The sequence below is a fragment of the Hyla sarda genome, chromosome 8 (assembly GCF_029499605.1).
Source record: "Hyla sarda isolate aHylSar1 chromosome 8, aHylSar1.hap1, whole genome shotgun sequence".
Classification (NCBI taxonomy): Eukaryota; Metazoa; Chordata; class Amphibia; order Anura; family Hylidae; genus Hyla; species Hyla sarda.
The window spans coordinates 125,975,229-125,991,846 of NC_079196.1; positions in this window are offsets into that span (position 1 = coordinate 125,975,229).

The window sequence follows — 16,618 nt, forward strand, 5'->3', positions numbered from 1 at the left end:
TACAATCTCATCCTTATGAAACCATCGTTTGAAGATCAATGAACGGGCGAACAAATTTAGATCTTTTAATGCTGTGAACACATTAAAAGGAGCACTGGGTGAAAAGGTCATTCCTTTCATCAATACCTCTATATCAGTTTTAGTCAAAACATGTTGAGACAAATTAATTACCTTAAGAGAGATGTCCGGAGGTCCACCAGGTTCCTGATGTACTATTAGTGGTCTTACGATCTGTGTAACATTTGTTAGAGCCATGGAAAAATTCTTTTTTGCGTTTAGGTCTAGGATTAAAGTAGTTCGCCCGGTTAGATGGTCCACTATGGTCGCTCATTGATGAAAGGGACGAAACTGACATTGATCTCTGTCGTCCTTGTTGTGTATTATCACCAGTATGGTGATGCCATCTAAAAATTCTTTTTTGTTGAAAATCATTAACATCTCGGGCGAGTTTCTTACTTTTTTTGTCGGAAATTTCTTTTTCCCATACAGCAAATTTTTTATCCATTTTTTCTTTGAACTTTTCGGATTCCTCAGGGGTAGCAATGGAGTTCAATTTAGTCTGGTTCTCTTCAATTTCAAGTTCTATTTCCTCTAGATTTCTCTTGTGCAGTCCCACCAAAAGTTCCAAGAATATGCCTGCTGTCTGAGTACATGTCTCCTCCCATCTGGAAATAAATGTTGGATCGTTGATCGGAAAGGACGGAAATACTTGGATGCGTAATCCTCTAGGGATTAAATTCCTTTGTAGGTAATTCTGTAGGAATGATTTATTCCACCAAATGCGTAATCTACGGTGAAGAAGATTGCTTAAGGAGTGTTGGAGTGAATTTACGTTTCTATGATCATTTACTCCTACAGTAGTTGTCTCTCCACGAAATACAGTATCAAGTTGGGTGAGCCAGGTTTGGTCTCTGGCTCTAAAGTACATGGCCACGTTGCCCCATTTTTAGTGTATTTTTACACTAACATGCTGGTGTTGCCCCATACTTTTAATTTTCACAAGCGGTAAAAGGAAAAAAAAGACCCCCAAAATATGTAACGCAATTTCTCCTGAGTACAGAATTGCCCCATATGTGGGCGTAAAGTGCTCTGCGGGCACACAACATAGTCCAGAAGTGAGAGAGTGCCATGTACATTTGAGGTCTAAATTGGTGATTTGCACAGGGGTGGCTGATTTTACAGCGGTTCTGACATGAATACAAAACAATACCCAGATGTGACCTCATTTTGGAAACTACACCCCTCTCGGAATGTAACAAGGGGTATAGTGAGCCTTAAAACCCCACAGGTGTTTGACAAATTTTCGTTAAATGTGGATGGGAAAATGATGGGAAAATGAAAAAAAAAATTAGGGAAAATAGGAAAAAAGCCCCCCAAAATTTGTAGCCCCATTTCTTCTGAGTAAGAACATACCCCATATGTGAATTTAAAAACGCTCTGTGGGTGCACTACAATGCTCAGAAGAGAAGGAGCGCCATTGGGCTTCTGGAGAGGGAAAATGTGACCAAAATTGAAGGCCATGTGTGTTTACAAAGCCCCCATAGTGCCAGAACAGTGGACCCCCCCCCCCACATGTGGCTCCATTTTGGAAACTACACCCCTCACGTATTGTAATAAGGGGTACAGTGAGCATTTACACCCCACAGGTGTCTGACAGATTTTTGGAACAGTGGTCCGTGAAAATTAAAAATTAAAGATCTGTCAAACGCCAGTGGGGTGTAAATGTTCTCCGCACCCCTTAATAAATTCTGTGAGGGGTGTAGTTTCTAAAAGGGTGTCACATGTGGAGGGGTCCACTGTTCTGGCACTATGGGGGGGCTTTGTAAACGCACATGGCCTCCCACTTCTATTCCTTCTCTTCTGAGCATTGTAGTTCGTCCGCAGAGCACTTTACATCCACCTATGGGGTATTTCCATACTCAGAAGAAATGGGGTTACAAATTTTGGAGGCATTTTCTCCAATACTCCTTGTGAAAATTAAAAATTTGGGGTAAAAATTATTTTTCATTTTCATGTCCAACTTTAGCAGAAATTTGTCGAGCACCTGTGCGGTGCTAAGGCTCACTGTACCCCTTGTTATGTTCTTTGAGGGGTGTAGTTTCCAAAATAGTATGCCATGTGTTTTTATTTTTGCTATTCTGGCACCATAGGGGCTTCCTAAATGCAACATGCCCCCCCAAAACCATTTCAGCAAAATTTGCTTTCCAAAAGCCAAATGTGACTTCTCTTCTGAGCATTGTAGTGCGCCCGCAGTGCACTTGACTTCCACACATGGGGTATGTCCATACTCAAAAGAGATGGGGTTACAAATTTTGGGGGGCTTTTTCTCCTATATCCCCTTGTAAAAATGTAACATTTGGGGGAAAACCAGCATTTTAGTGGAAAAAAAAAAGATTCATTTACACATCCAACTTTAACAAAAAGTCATTAAACACCTGTGGGGTGATAAGGCTCAGCGGACCCCTTGTTACCTTCCTTGAGGCGTGTAGTTTCCAAAATAGTATGCCATGTTGTTTTTTTTTGCTGTTCTGGCACCATAGGGGCTTCCTAAATGGGACATGCCACCCAAAAGCCATTTCAGAAAAACTCACTTTCCAAAATCCCATTGTCGCTCCTTCCCTTCTGAGGCCTCTAGTGCACCCACAGATCGCTTGACATCCACATATGAGGTATTTCCTTACTCGAGAGAAATTGGGTTACAAATTTTGGGGGGCATTTTCTCCTTTTACCCCTTGTACATTTTCAAAAACTGGGTCTACATTAACATGCGAGTGTCACGATCACACCCTATCGGTCCAGCCAAGACATTAGAGAGGGTATGATGGTGCAAGGGTTAAGGTCACCGGACCTCTGGGTATCCACTACTAGTCCCAGCAAGTCACCAAATTAACCCTTAGATAAACGTGTTGCCACCAGAGCTGCCCTCAGAAAGGTGAGCTCATATATTTAGAGATCAAAGACCAGAGCTGATTAATTAAACATTTAATCTGATAAAAGGTATCACAGTGCTATATATATATATATATATATATATATATATATATATATATATATATATATATATAAATAAACAAATGACATACAGTTACAAAAATATGAAAGAGTTTAGCAAGGCCAGTTCAGAAAACAAAAGATGAAGTTCTTACAGCATGATGGTATAGCCGTACTTGTCAGTGAGAGTCCAGCTCTTGTCAGCTTTGGGCACAACCTTGAATGACAGTTGAGTCCAGCATTTTAAGTCTTATCTGCTTCTCTGGAGGGAAACTCCATTTCCCCTCCTCCCCTCTGATCCCACCAGGTGGGGCATCTCTCTTCCTGACCCCTTATCTGTTTGATTATATGATGGGACCAGAGTGACTTCAAAGGAGATACCAAACAGCCAGACCCCCAATAAAATGCAATACACAAGCACACAGTCTGAATGACCCTCACCCCCAGGTCTTAGTTTATACACAGATACAATTATAAAACACATGTATGTTTTCATAATCAGGCCTTGGGCCTGACACCTCCCCCTTAAGATGGAGACAGAGAGATCTGGCCTCTCCAGGCTGATAGATCTGTCTCCCTTAACCATCTATTTCTTTTCTTGACACCACAGGCCCTGCATTCCCAGGCAAAGAGGGCACTGAAAGGGCCTATTTCCTCATTTAGCTGCCTTTTCTTTGCAGCTAAGAGCTGTGGATTGATCTCTACATCCTGAAGGGATCCCTGGCTCTTAGCTTCCTCCACTAGGTCCAGTAGGGGACCGCTACCCAGCCCTTCCTCTGGTGCACTGCATACACTGAGTACCACCTTCTCAGGGTCATAGTATACCATATTAATGTGGTACTGTCTCTTCCTCTGACCTTTCTCATCAAGGGTAACTTGTGGTGGGTTCTAGGCGCTGTAGAATGGGGAAGGGACCCTCCCAGGCAGCCTGCAACTTATTCTGCCTAATGGGGTTCAGAACCATTACCTTCTGTCGCACTTCATAGACCCGGTCCCTTGCATTGTGATCATACCAGTACTTCTGCCTGGACTGTGCAGCTGTGAGGTTGTCCTGTACCAGCCCAGTCAATGCCTGCCTCTTGTCCCTGAACTTCAGAACATACTCCACCACAGAAGCTACCAAATGCTGTACATTCAACTTCTTACAGAGACTTTGCATGAGATTGGACATGAACTGTGTGCCCTGGTCAGTGAGCATTTCTCTGGGGAACCCCACCCTGCAGAAAATACTGATCAGAGCATCTGACTCCTTATCTGCTCGGACAGAGGATAAGGCAACAGCTTCAGGGTACCTGGTTGCATAATCTACAACAGTGAGAATAAATTGTTTCCCTATAGCTAGATGCCCCACAATATCCACTGCCACTCGTTCAAAAGGTACAGATATGACTGGTAGGGGCATACGAGTTACATCCCCAGACTTACCCACCCTTTGGCAGACCTAACATGATCTACAGTAACTTGCAAAAGCAATACCCATACCCGGCCAGTAGAAATCGTGTGCCAACCTGGGCTTTGTCTTGGCCACTCCCAAATGTCCTGCCAGGGGGGTCTCATGGGCCAACTTCAGCAGCTCTTTCCTGTACTGCCTAGGAACCACTAACTGCTTTTCTCTCTCCCGTGGAAAAAGAAAAAGGCGGAGGCACTCCTTGTGGAGTAAATTCACTTCAATGATAGAAGGGATAGGGGGAGAAATCACTGCTCACCCGACATGGTTGTGCAGCCCATACACAACAATGGAGATCGCGTGGATATAGTCAAGGTCTGCAGGCTTCCTGGTGTAAACAGTCGTGGATAAAGCGGGCTTCAAATCCAGGAATTGGACGGCGCTGACCGAGACAAGGACACCAGACAGGTAGTATACCTTCCAAGAGGAATTTATTTTGTTAATGCAACGCGTTTCACCACGCATGTGTGGCTTCCTCAGGCAGAGGAAGCCATGCATGCGTGGTGAAACGCGTTGCATTAACAAAATAAATTCCTCTTGGAAGGTATGCTACCTGTCTGGTGTCCTTGTCTCGGTCAGCACCGTCCAATTCCTGGATTTGAAGCCCGCTTTATCCACGACTTTCTCTCTCCTGGGCCCCTAGCATGCCTTTGGAAAGGGACTCCCAGTACAAGATATCATTTTCCCAATATACCCGATGCACATCTGTGTCAACACCTATATGTTCAGCACGTTGTCTCAGCCCTTCAAGGGAAGGGTCACTGCGCAGAGCTTCCCGGAAATGCTAATTTCCCTCCCCCATCTTGTGGCATCAGGGAGCACATTTCCCCCAGGTGAACTAGCATCTCCACCTTCCTCTGCTGTGGCTTGCAAGTCACACAGCTTGCCCCTTGCATCACCATCCTCCCTTCTTTTTAAAGCTGCAGCCCTGGCACGCTGCTGACGCGTTACCACTGCCACCATTGGTATGCCTCCCTGGGGTTTACCTTCCTCCCCCTCAGTTCCAGACATAACAATGTTACAGGCATCATACACAGGGCTATCACTCCTTCCCTCCTCCTCCTTATGCTCACAGGATTGGGACATATCACTCACTGCTGGTCCCTCATCCTTAAATGTCACCAGGGGCACACCAACCCCTCCCCTTAGCCCATCTCCACTAGATTTTGGCATTGGCAATGCATTGTCACCACATTTTATAATACACCCCATTTCCCCTTTGGAAAACATTACTGGTTCAGTCACAGGTAAACATTTATCAATCCCCTGCACTCCCTCCCAGCTACCACATTTCCCAATACACCCCATTCCACTTTTGGAAAACATTACTGGTTCAGTCACAGGTAAACATTTATCAATCCCCTGCACTCCCTCCCAGTTACCACATTTCGCAGTGTCTCCCAAAGTCTCGCACAGTACCTCAGAATGAACAGGGCTCTCTTCTAGTCCTTCCGGTGTGCAGGTAGTGTCCTCTGGAGCATAATGACAGAGCATCCGACCCAAATCATTCCCCAGCAGAACATTAACAGGGATGTCCTCGGAGACCCCCACCTCCCGCAAACCTTTGCCTGTATCCCAATCCAGGTACACACGAGCCATGGGCACAGCAGGCTGCACACCTCCAATTCCTTTTAAAGCCATAGTTCTTCCAGGGATGATGTCCTCTGTATCCACCACTTCAGGCCGCACCAAGGTAAAGGAGGCTCCAGAATCTCGAAAACCCACTGTCACCTGGTCACCCACAGTTACACTCTGCAGGTTATCTGCTCTTTTCTCCACCGCTCAGGACTCCAGAAGAACGTCTGTGTTTCCTCCAGCTACTGGTGGAGAATTATTTTTGTTGGGGGAAGTGGCACTCAGGTGCCCAATATTGTTGCATCTGTAACATCGGCGGGTGTCCCCCTGACCCAATGTGTCTCCTGTTGCTTTTGGGAATGATGGTAAGAATTTCCCGGCTGACTTGGTGCTGCTGGTGGTGCTCTGTGGGTGTGTGGCTCCCCTCCAGGTACTTGCTCCAGCTTGTGCAGATCCACGCTTTGCTGTTGGTGCCCGGTTGTTGGCAAAGTCGTCTCCAAGTTCTGCTGCTTCCGTTGCTGTCTTGGGCTTGCGGTCCAATATCCACCCTCTGGCTTCAAAGCTCTGTGTTTGGAGAAACTGATCCAGGACCATCAAGTCCTCCAGGGCCTCATAGGTAGTGACGTGTAGGCCCCCAGTCCATTGCCTGAATGCAGTCCTTAGCTGACCTGCATGTTGAGTGCAGCATTCTGTGGCACTTTGTTGCAAAGTCCGAAACTTTTTCCGATAAGCCTCTGGAGTCAGATTAAAACTTTTTAGCAGGGCAGATTTTACTGCCTCATAGTCCTGGTCACTCTCAGAGGTAAGCGAAGCAAACACATCCAGAGCTTTCCCTCGCAGCCGTGGGGTTAGATATCGTCCCCACTGTTCCTTAGGTAGATGGAACTCCCGGCAAACCTTTTTCAAATCCCCTCAGGAACACATCCAGATCAACATCTTTTTCCAACATGGGGAAATGTTCCAAGCGGGGTTTGTGGTCTCCTTGATGCTGCACATCACTGTGTGCAGATAAAACATCCCCTCTCAGCCTCAAAACCTCCAATTTGTGCCTCCGCTTGGCCTCTCTTTCTGCGGTCTCTCTCTCTGCAGCTCGTATCTGTGCCTCTCTCTCTGCAGCTCATATCTGTGCCTCTCTCTCTCTGCAGTTCGGTACTGGAGAAGCAGTTGGAGTTTCATATTGGCATCCACATTCCCAAGGTGTTGTAAGGCAGTCCGCATATAAGAGTCCAAGGCCTCATGTGGAGTACTGTCCTGATAGGGAGTAATGTTGTATTCCCCAGGAGATATAAGTCCTTGGATGGCAGTTCCAGCTGTAGGACTTTGTCTCATGTCACTCAGCTCTTCTGCACGGGCATCATACTCCACAAGATCAGCAATAAGTCGTTCCTTGTTCTTTCCTGCTGTAGGGATGTCCTTTTCTTGGCACATTAGCTCCAGTGCAGGCTTGGACTGCAGGCTTAGCACTAAAAATTATTTGCATACATATTCTTGTATGTAAATTCCAAAGATAGAGCTCAGTGCTGGTTTAAAAGACATACAAAAAGAGTGCAAGACAGTTCTGTCCTCCCCATCTCCTGTTTTACCTCCTCTGTCTCATCTCGGAAATATGGAGGCATGCCTCCATATTTCCGAGATGAGACGGAGGAGGTAAAACAGGAGATGGGGAGGAAAGAACTGTCTTGCACTCTTTTTGTATGTCTTTTAAACCAGCACTGAGCTCTGTCTTTGGAATTCACATACAAGAATATGTATGCAAATTCTTTTTAGTGCTAAGATTTTCTTACAGGTAAAATCCAGCAAGCACTTAAAATCTCTAAATATATCCCGACGCTGCCACCAGTTGTCACGATCACACCCTATCGGTCCAGCTATGACGCTAGAAAGAGTGTGATGGTGCAAGGGTTAAGGCCGCCAGACCTCTGGGTATCCACTACTAGTCGCAGCAAGTCACTAAATTAACCCTTAGATAAACATGTTTCCACCAGAGCTGCCTTCAGAAAGGTGAGCTCATATATTTAGAGATCAAAGACCAGAGCTGATTAATTAAACATTTAATCTTATAAAAGGTATCACAGTGATAAATGTATATATATATATATATATATATATATAAACAAATGACATACAGTTGCAAAAATATGAAAGAGTTTAGCAAGGCCAGTTCAGAAAACAAAAAATGAAGTTCTTACAGCATGATGGTATAGCCGTCCTTGTCAGTGAGAGTCCAGCTCTTGTCAGCTTTGGGCACAGCCTTGAAGAACAGTTGAGTCCAGCATGTTAAGTCTTATCTGCTTCTTTGGAGGGAAACTCCATCCCCCCCTCCCCTCTGATCCCACCAGGTGGGGCATCTCTCTTCCTGACCCCTTATCTGTTTGATTATATGATGGGACCAGAGTGCATGACTTCAAAGGAGATACCAAACAGCCATACCCCCAATAAAATGCAATACACAAACACACAGTCTGAATGACCCTCAACCCCAGGTCTTAGTTTATACACAGATACAATTATAAAACACATGTATGTTTCCATAATCAGGCCTTGGGCCTGACAGCGAGTGTAAAAAAAATGAAGATTTAGAATTTTCTCCTTTACCTTGCTGCTATTCCTGTGAAGCACCTTAACGGTTAACACACTTTCTTAATGTCCTTTTCAATACTTAGGGGCGGCAGTTTTTATAATGGGGAAATTCATATGGTATTTCTTATATGAAAACCCCTCAAATCCACTTCAAAGCTGAACTGGTCCCTGAATAATTCCGATTTTGAAAATGTTTTGATAATTGGAAAATTGCTACTGAACTTTGAAGCCCTCTGATGCCTTCCAAAAGTAAAAACACGTCAACTTTATGATGCAAATATAAAGTAGACATATTGTATATGTTAATCAATATATAATGTATTTGGAATATCCATTTTCCTTACAAGCAGAGAGTTTCAAATTTAGAAAAATGCTAAATTTTCTAAACTTTCATGAAATTTTGGGATTTTTCACCAAGAAAGGATGCAAGTAACAACGAACATTCACCACTATGTTAAAGTAGAATATGTCATGAAAAAATAATCTCGGAATCAGAATAATCAGTAAAAGCATCCCAGAGTTATTAATGTTTAAAGTGACAGTGGTCAGATTTGCAAAAAAGGGCTCAGTCCTTAAGGGGTTAAGGACATCTAAACCACACTTTTTCCATCCTATATTGGTAAGGTAAATTAACTTCAATATAGTGGTGGGCTCGAGTTTTTCAAATAGAGTCTAAATACTGGCGATCATTTCTTCACAATTTCTCTTTTGCAATTTTCTACATCATCTGTTTAGTTGTCAACTGCCTGCCTAGCAAACTTGAAAGATGTGATTTGAGGAGTAATAAAAGCATTGGGGGACATTTACTAATCTAGTCTATTCTGGGTATGCTTATAGACCAGCGTATGTGGTAGTCTCCTGTCTATTGTGCTCGTAATTTATCAAAGGTCTCACAGCCCTTGATAAATTCTGTACTCAGACTTCAGGGTCTACAGCTTAAACTGCATTTAGACCTGCTCCAACATGGTCTGACATTTCAGCGTATTTTGGGCAGATGCGACTTGTCGCACAAAAGTCGCACTTGATAAATTCAGCACCAATGCATTTTCCAATGCATTTCCGTCTAAAATAGACTTGCATGCATCATGTTCTAAAAATCCTCTACAGCAAAAGTCGCAGAAAAGTCGCACATATTTAGACTGCGACTTTCTGTGAGACAAATTTAGACAGGAAAAACCAGTCTAAATCCTTTGATAAATCTCCCCCATTGTCACACAAAGATTCAAACCAGAACACATTGCAGTGTCAGGTCAGAGCAGCCAAGTCCAATAATTAAGCCAAAGTCAAGAACAAACAGTTTAAGATGTAAAGGCCAAAAAACCTAATTAAACAAAAAAAATAGCCAAAATATGTATCTAACATCCTAAATAAAATTCAATAAGGGAGAAAAAGAAGCCAATGGAAAATGATGTAAACTGCTAGTAAAATATATCTCCGTCTGCCCCTAAAATAAGGATTCTACCATTCTATAATTAACAGAACAGAGCACTAGAGCTAATGCAAGTTGACATGAGATAATTTGTGTGATCTCAATACTGTAGGGTAGGGTTTCTTGAATGGCTCAACTTTAAAAAAAAAAGGAGTCCAATGCTGGGGGGCAGAGTGTAGACACAGACCGAGATTGCACCATGAGCCTGGAGCTCTGGCTGGTAGATGCCTAGCATCAGCATCATGATGGGAAGAGTTGGCAGAGATCTGTTCGGTCAAGGAACCTGCAGGTACCATTAAGGACACAAAACACCAGGGGAACCTCTCCAGATTCCTAAGGAAAAGAAATGCACGCTCTCTGGCCAGAGCCCCTTAAATGGCATTGGATGCTGGCTCAGCGTGGGAGGAACAAGATGACTCTGACCAGGGAGGCAGGGCAAGTTAACACTGTGAACCTGTAACCAGTGCTGGCCCTACCATGGGTTCCACTGGGTCCATTGGACCTAGGTGGCATTTTGATAGGGGGCAACAATTTGTCACCAAACAGATTTTTGTTTTCACTTTAAATCAGTTTGCACTAGGGGTGGCATTTGCCCAAGTCCTACACACCCATAGCGCACTGACATTAGGAGGAGGTGGAGCGGTTACCTCTCATGCTTTTGTTCCTGTATCCACGTTGTGGTGTGTGTCACAATGATGTTAGACCACCTCAGGGCAGTTTCTCCAGCTGTATCCAAAGATGGACTGGACTTATCTGTAACATGAGAAGGTTTTAGATTTTTTTTTAAGCGGTACAAAAATATAAAAGTATCTAGCCATGGGTATAATTTTAATTTTAATGACCACAGAAAAAAAAACACGTCATTTTTACCGTAAAGTGTACAGTGTGAAAACAAAACGCTCCAAAATGTGTATGTGCAGGCTATTCCATGCATCCACTACTCTCTCAGTAAAGTAATACTTCCTGATATTACTTTTAAACCTTTGCTCCTCTGATTTAAAACAATGTCCTCTTGTGCTAGTTTTTCTTCTATTAAATATGCTCTCCTCCTTTACCATGTTGATTCCCTTTATGTATTTAAAAGTCTCTATCCAATCCCCTCTGTCTCTTCTTTCTTCCAAGCTATACATGTTAAGGTCCTTTAACCTTTCCTGGCAAGTTTTACCCTGCAATCCATGTACTAGTTTAGTAGCTCTTCTCTAAACTCTCTTTAACCTGTTGGGGACGAAGGGCGTATGGATACGAGCTCGCGTCCTGGTACTTAAGGATGAAGGGCGTATCCATACGGAATTTCTGTCCCCGCCATGTGCCGGGTGGGGACCGGACCGTGGTGACTGCTGATATCGATCAGCAGGCACCCCGCGCAAATGCCTAGCGATCGGCGATGTCGGCGATCGGCACAAATCGCAAGCGAATTCACACTTGCTATTTGCGCCGATTCTGGGTCATTACGGGTCTATGGTGACCTGGTGACCCGGAATATAAGGGGGGTCGAGGTTGTCTAAGACACCCACGATCCCCCTGAAGGGATAGGAGTGAGGTGGCAGAGGTGCCACACCTCCTATCCCTGCTATTGGTGGTCTAGACGCGACCACCAATAGCAGATCAGGGGCAGGGGGGGGGGTTAACTTTTGTTTTCCCCGTCCTGCCCACCCACAATAGGCGGGGCAGGACGGGGAACCGAAGGGAACCGAACGCCGACGTCCACTTAGCCGTCCGGAGGCAGTGGGCGACGGTGATCGGCGGGCGGCGACAGAGATCAGTGGGCGGCGACGTCGTGCGGCATAAGAGGACTGCACCCTGGATCCTACGGAAGGCGGTAAGTTGCCTACCAACATCTGGAGAGCTACAGTGGTCTCTAACCTGTAGCCCTCCAGAAGTTGCAAAACTACAACTCCCAGCATGCCCAGACAGCTGTTTGGGCATGTTGGAATATTTAGTTTTGCAACAGCTGGAGGACTGCAGTTTGAGACCACTATATAGTGGTCTCTAAATTCTATCCCTCCAGATCTTGCAAAACTACAACTCCTAGCATGCCCAAACAGCATGCTTTGCTGTCTGGGCATGGTGGGATTTGTAGTTTTGCAACATCTGGAGGGTCACAGTTTGGAGATCACTGGGCAGTGGTCTATAAACTGTAGCCCACCAGATGTTGCAAAACTGCAAATCCCAGCATGCCCAAACAGCAAACAGCTGTCTCGGCATGCTGGGAGTTGTAGTTGCGTACCTTCAGCTATTGCATAACTACATCTCCCAGCATGCCCTTCGGCGATCAGTTCATGCTGGGAGTTGTAGTTTTGCAACAGCTGGAGGCACACTGGTTGGAAAATACTGAGTTAGGTAACAGAACCAAACTGAAGGTTTTCCAACCAGTGTGCCTCCAGCTGTTGCAAAAGTACAACTCCTCAGTACGTGCTGGGAGTTGTTGTTTTGAAACAGCTGGAGGTTTGCCCCCCCCCCCCCATGTGAACGTACAGGGTACATTCACACGGACAGGTTTACAGTAAGTTTCCTGATTCAAGTTTGGGCTGCGGTAAATTTTTCGCCGCAGCGCAAACTCCTAGCGGGAAACTCACAATAACCCGCCAGTGCCAATGTACCCTAAAAACACTACACTACACTAACACATAATAAAGGGTAAAAAAAACTACACATACACCCCCTTACACTGTCCCCCCCCCCTCCCCAATAAAAATGAAAAACTTATTGTACAGCAGTGTTTCCAAAATGTAGCCTCCATCTGTTGCAAAACAACAACACCCAGAATTTCTGGACAGCCACCGACTGTCCAGGCCTGCTGGAAATTTAGCAACAGCTGGAGGCACCCTGTTTGGGAATCACTGGTGTAGAATACCCCTATGTCCACCCCTATGCAATCCGTAATTTAGTCCTCAAATGCGCATAGCGCTCTCTCACTTCAGAGCCCTGTCGTATTTCAAGGAAACAGTTTAGGGCCACATATGGGGTATTTCCGTACTTGGGAGAAATTGCACTACAAATTTTGGGGGGCCTTTTCTCCTTTTACCCCTTATGAAAAGGAAAAGTTGGGGGCTACACCAGCCTGTTAGTGTAAAGAAAAAAAATTTTTTTACACTAACATGCTGGTGTTGCCCCATACTTTTTATTTTCACAAGAAGTAAAAGTAAAAAAAAGACCCACAAAATTTGTAACGCAATTTCTCCTGAGTATGGAAATACCCCATATGTGGGCGTAAAATGCTCTGTGGGCGCACAGCAAGGATCAGGAGTGAGAGCGCACTATGTACATTTGAGACCTAAATTGGTGATTTGCACAGGGGGGGCTGATTTTACAGCGGTTCTGACATAAACGCAAAAACATAAATACCCACATATGACCCCATTTTGTAATTTACACCCCTTATGTAATGTATTAAGGGGTGCAGTGAGAATTTACGCCCCACAGGTGTCTGACAGATTTTTGGAACAGTGGTCCGTGAAAATGAAAAATTTTATTTTCATTTGCACAGCCCACTGTTCCAAAGATCTGTCAAACGCCAGTGGGGTGTAAATACTCACTGCACCCCTTATTAAATTCTGTGAGGGGTGTAGTTTCCAAAATGGGGTCACATGTGGGGGGTCCACTATTCTGGCACCACGGGGGGGCTTTGTAAACACACATGGCCCCTGACCACCATTCCAAACGAATTCGCTTTCCAAAAGCTCAATGGAGCTACTTCTCTTCTGAGCATTGTAGTGCGCCAGCAGAGCATTTTAGGTCCTAACATGGGGTATTTCCATACTCAGAAGAGATGGGGTTACAAGTTTTGGGGGCATTTTCTCCAATTACCTTTTGTAAAAATTGTAAATTTGGGAAAAACCTGCACTTTAGTGACAAAAAATTTTTCTTCATTTACACATCCGATTTTAACGAAAAGTCGTCAAACACCTGTGAGGTGTTAAGGCTCACTGGACCCCATGTTATGTGCCTTGAGGGGTGTAGTTTCCAAAATGGTATGCCATGTGGTTTTTTTTTCTGCTGTTCTGGCACCATAGGGGCTTCCTAAATTTGACATGCCCCCCAAAAACCATTACTGCAAAATTCACTCTCCAAAATCCCATTGTCGCTCCTTCTCTTCTGAGCCCTCTACTGCGCCCGCCGAACACTTGACACACACATATGAGGTATTTCCTTAATCAAAAGAAATTGGGTTACAAATTTTGGGGGGCTTTTTCTCCTATTACCACTTGTAAAAATAAAAAAAACTGGGTCTACAAGAACATGCGAGTGTAAAAAATTTATGATTTAAAATTTTCTCCCTCACTTTGCTGCTATTACTGTGAAACACCTAAAGGGTTAACAAACTTACTGAATGTCATTTTGGATACTTTGAGGGGTGCAGTTTTTATAATGGGGTCATTTGTGGGGTATTTCTAATTTGAAGGCCCTTCAAATCCTCTTCAAAACTGAACTGGTCCCTGAAAAATTCAGATTTTTAAAATTTTGAGAAAAATTGGAAAATTGCTGCTATGTTTTAAAGCCCTCTGATGTCCTCCAAAAGTAAATACATGTCAACTTTATGATGCAAACATAAAGTAGACATTTTGTATTTGTGAATCAATATATAATTTATTTGGAATGTCTATTTTCCTTATAAGCAGAGAGCTTCAAAGTAAGAAAAATGCAAAATTTTCAATTTTTTCATCAAATTTTTGCATTTTTCACCAAGAAATGATGCAAGTATCGACGAAAATTTACCACTACCATAAAGTAGAATATGTCACGAAAAAACTATCTCGGAATCAAATTCATAAGTAAAAGCATCCCAGAGTTATTAATGTTTAAAGTGACAGTGGTCAGATTTACAAAAAATGCTCCCGTCCTTAGGGTCATAATGAGCTCCGTCCCCAAGGGGTTAATGTATCTAAATCCTTCTGGAGATACGGTCTCCAGTACTGCGCACAATACTCCAAGTGAGGCCTCATCAGTGTTCTGTACAGCGGCATGAGCACTTCTCTCTTTCTACTGATTATACCTTTGCTTATAGGGGTCAGAATAGGACAAGTAGTGCAATAATAGAAAAACTATCATTTTAATAATATTGACCAACAGAATAAAGATACTGCGTAGTTTTACTGTAAAGTGCAATGTGTAAAACTGAAACACCCCAAAAGTTTGTTTTACCTTATATTTTATGGAAAGATGAAAGGTGTCATTAAAAAGTACTATTTGTCCTGCAAAAAAAATCTCTTACATGGCCCTGTGGATGGAAAAATAGGAATTATGTTTTATAATAGGCAAAAAGAAAAAAATGCAAAAATGAAAATAAGCTGTGTCTTTAAAGGGGTTCTCCGGGGATTAAACATCTTATCCCCTATCCAAAGGACCCAAAAAGAGCAAGCCAGAACCGAAGAGAAGGACAACACCGCCAAAAAGTGAGACCCCGAAGCCGGAGGCGAGGAGAGCAGAGTATTCATAAAAAAATTAATGAATACACAAACATGTTTACATGCATATACACAAACATACACACATTATATATAATATATATATATATATATATATACACACACACACACACACATGTACATACACACATACACATACAATAAACATACACATACACATAAACACATATTGAAAACGATTAAGGAAGTGTGAGATGTACTCAATCTGGTGTGGTGACCGAGAACTTCAGTCTGGGTATAATCTCCTGTATACCCTGATTAAGCAGAAAATTCGTAAAGATAAATGGGGGTGACTGGTTCTCAAGGTCTTGAGTGTGATGGAAATGTGTTGTATGGTTTTGTCTGTGAATATGTAATGATGATAGTGGTGTTTATGAATAATTCAAGAGGGTGATGATGGGTGTTTGTATAAACTTGAGGGTATGTATATATATATAATGAAGGAGGGTGATAGGTGTTCCTGTATAAACTGGAGAATCTGTATATAATGATCGGTGTATATGGGAGAGAGGGAAAAGTATGGGGGAGAAAAGTATCTTGATAGGTGTTTGTGAATGATTGGAGAGGGGGATGGTAAGTGTTACTGTATAAATTGGAGAATATGCATGTATATAATGAATATTTGTGATGTTTGTATCTTGATAAACACATATGACACCACTTTACTACTGGCCCGACTGCCACTATACACTATATAATATAAAACAACATGAATACAAAACACAACATATACAAAAAAATCACAGAAAATATACAAAAATATAATAAATACACTACAAAAAACAACAAAAACCACTTACACTAAAACTGTCCCCTCACCCACACCACCCCTCCTGTACATGGGTCAGAGTCCATACCGTCCATACAGTTCTCAAAGTCCAGTCCTTAACTGACCCATGTCAGGTCCCCAAAACACCACAAAAAAAAAAAAAAAACACCACCCACAAATACACCCTCCCCACCTAACACTCCTCCAAACCAACTTATATACAAACTTATACACTCTGAACCACAAACCCCTTTAGGCCCAAGTTTGGTTGCCTGTAAGCCCTTCATACCATGTCAACTGAAAACAAAACAAAAAGCTGATGTGCACATGCATCAGCCCACCACCAGGTAGAAGGATGGCAGACCTGAAACATTAATCATTTCATACTCTTTCCCTAACTC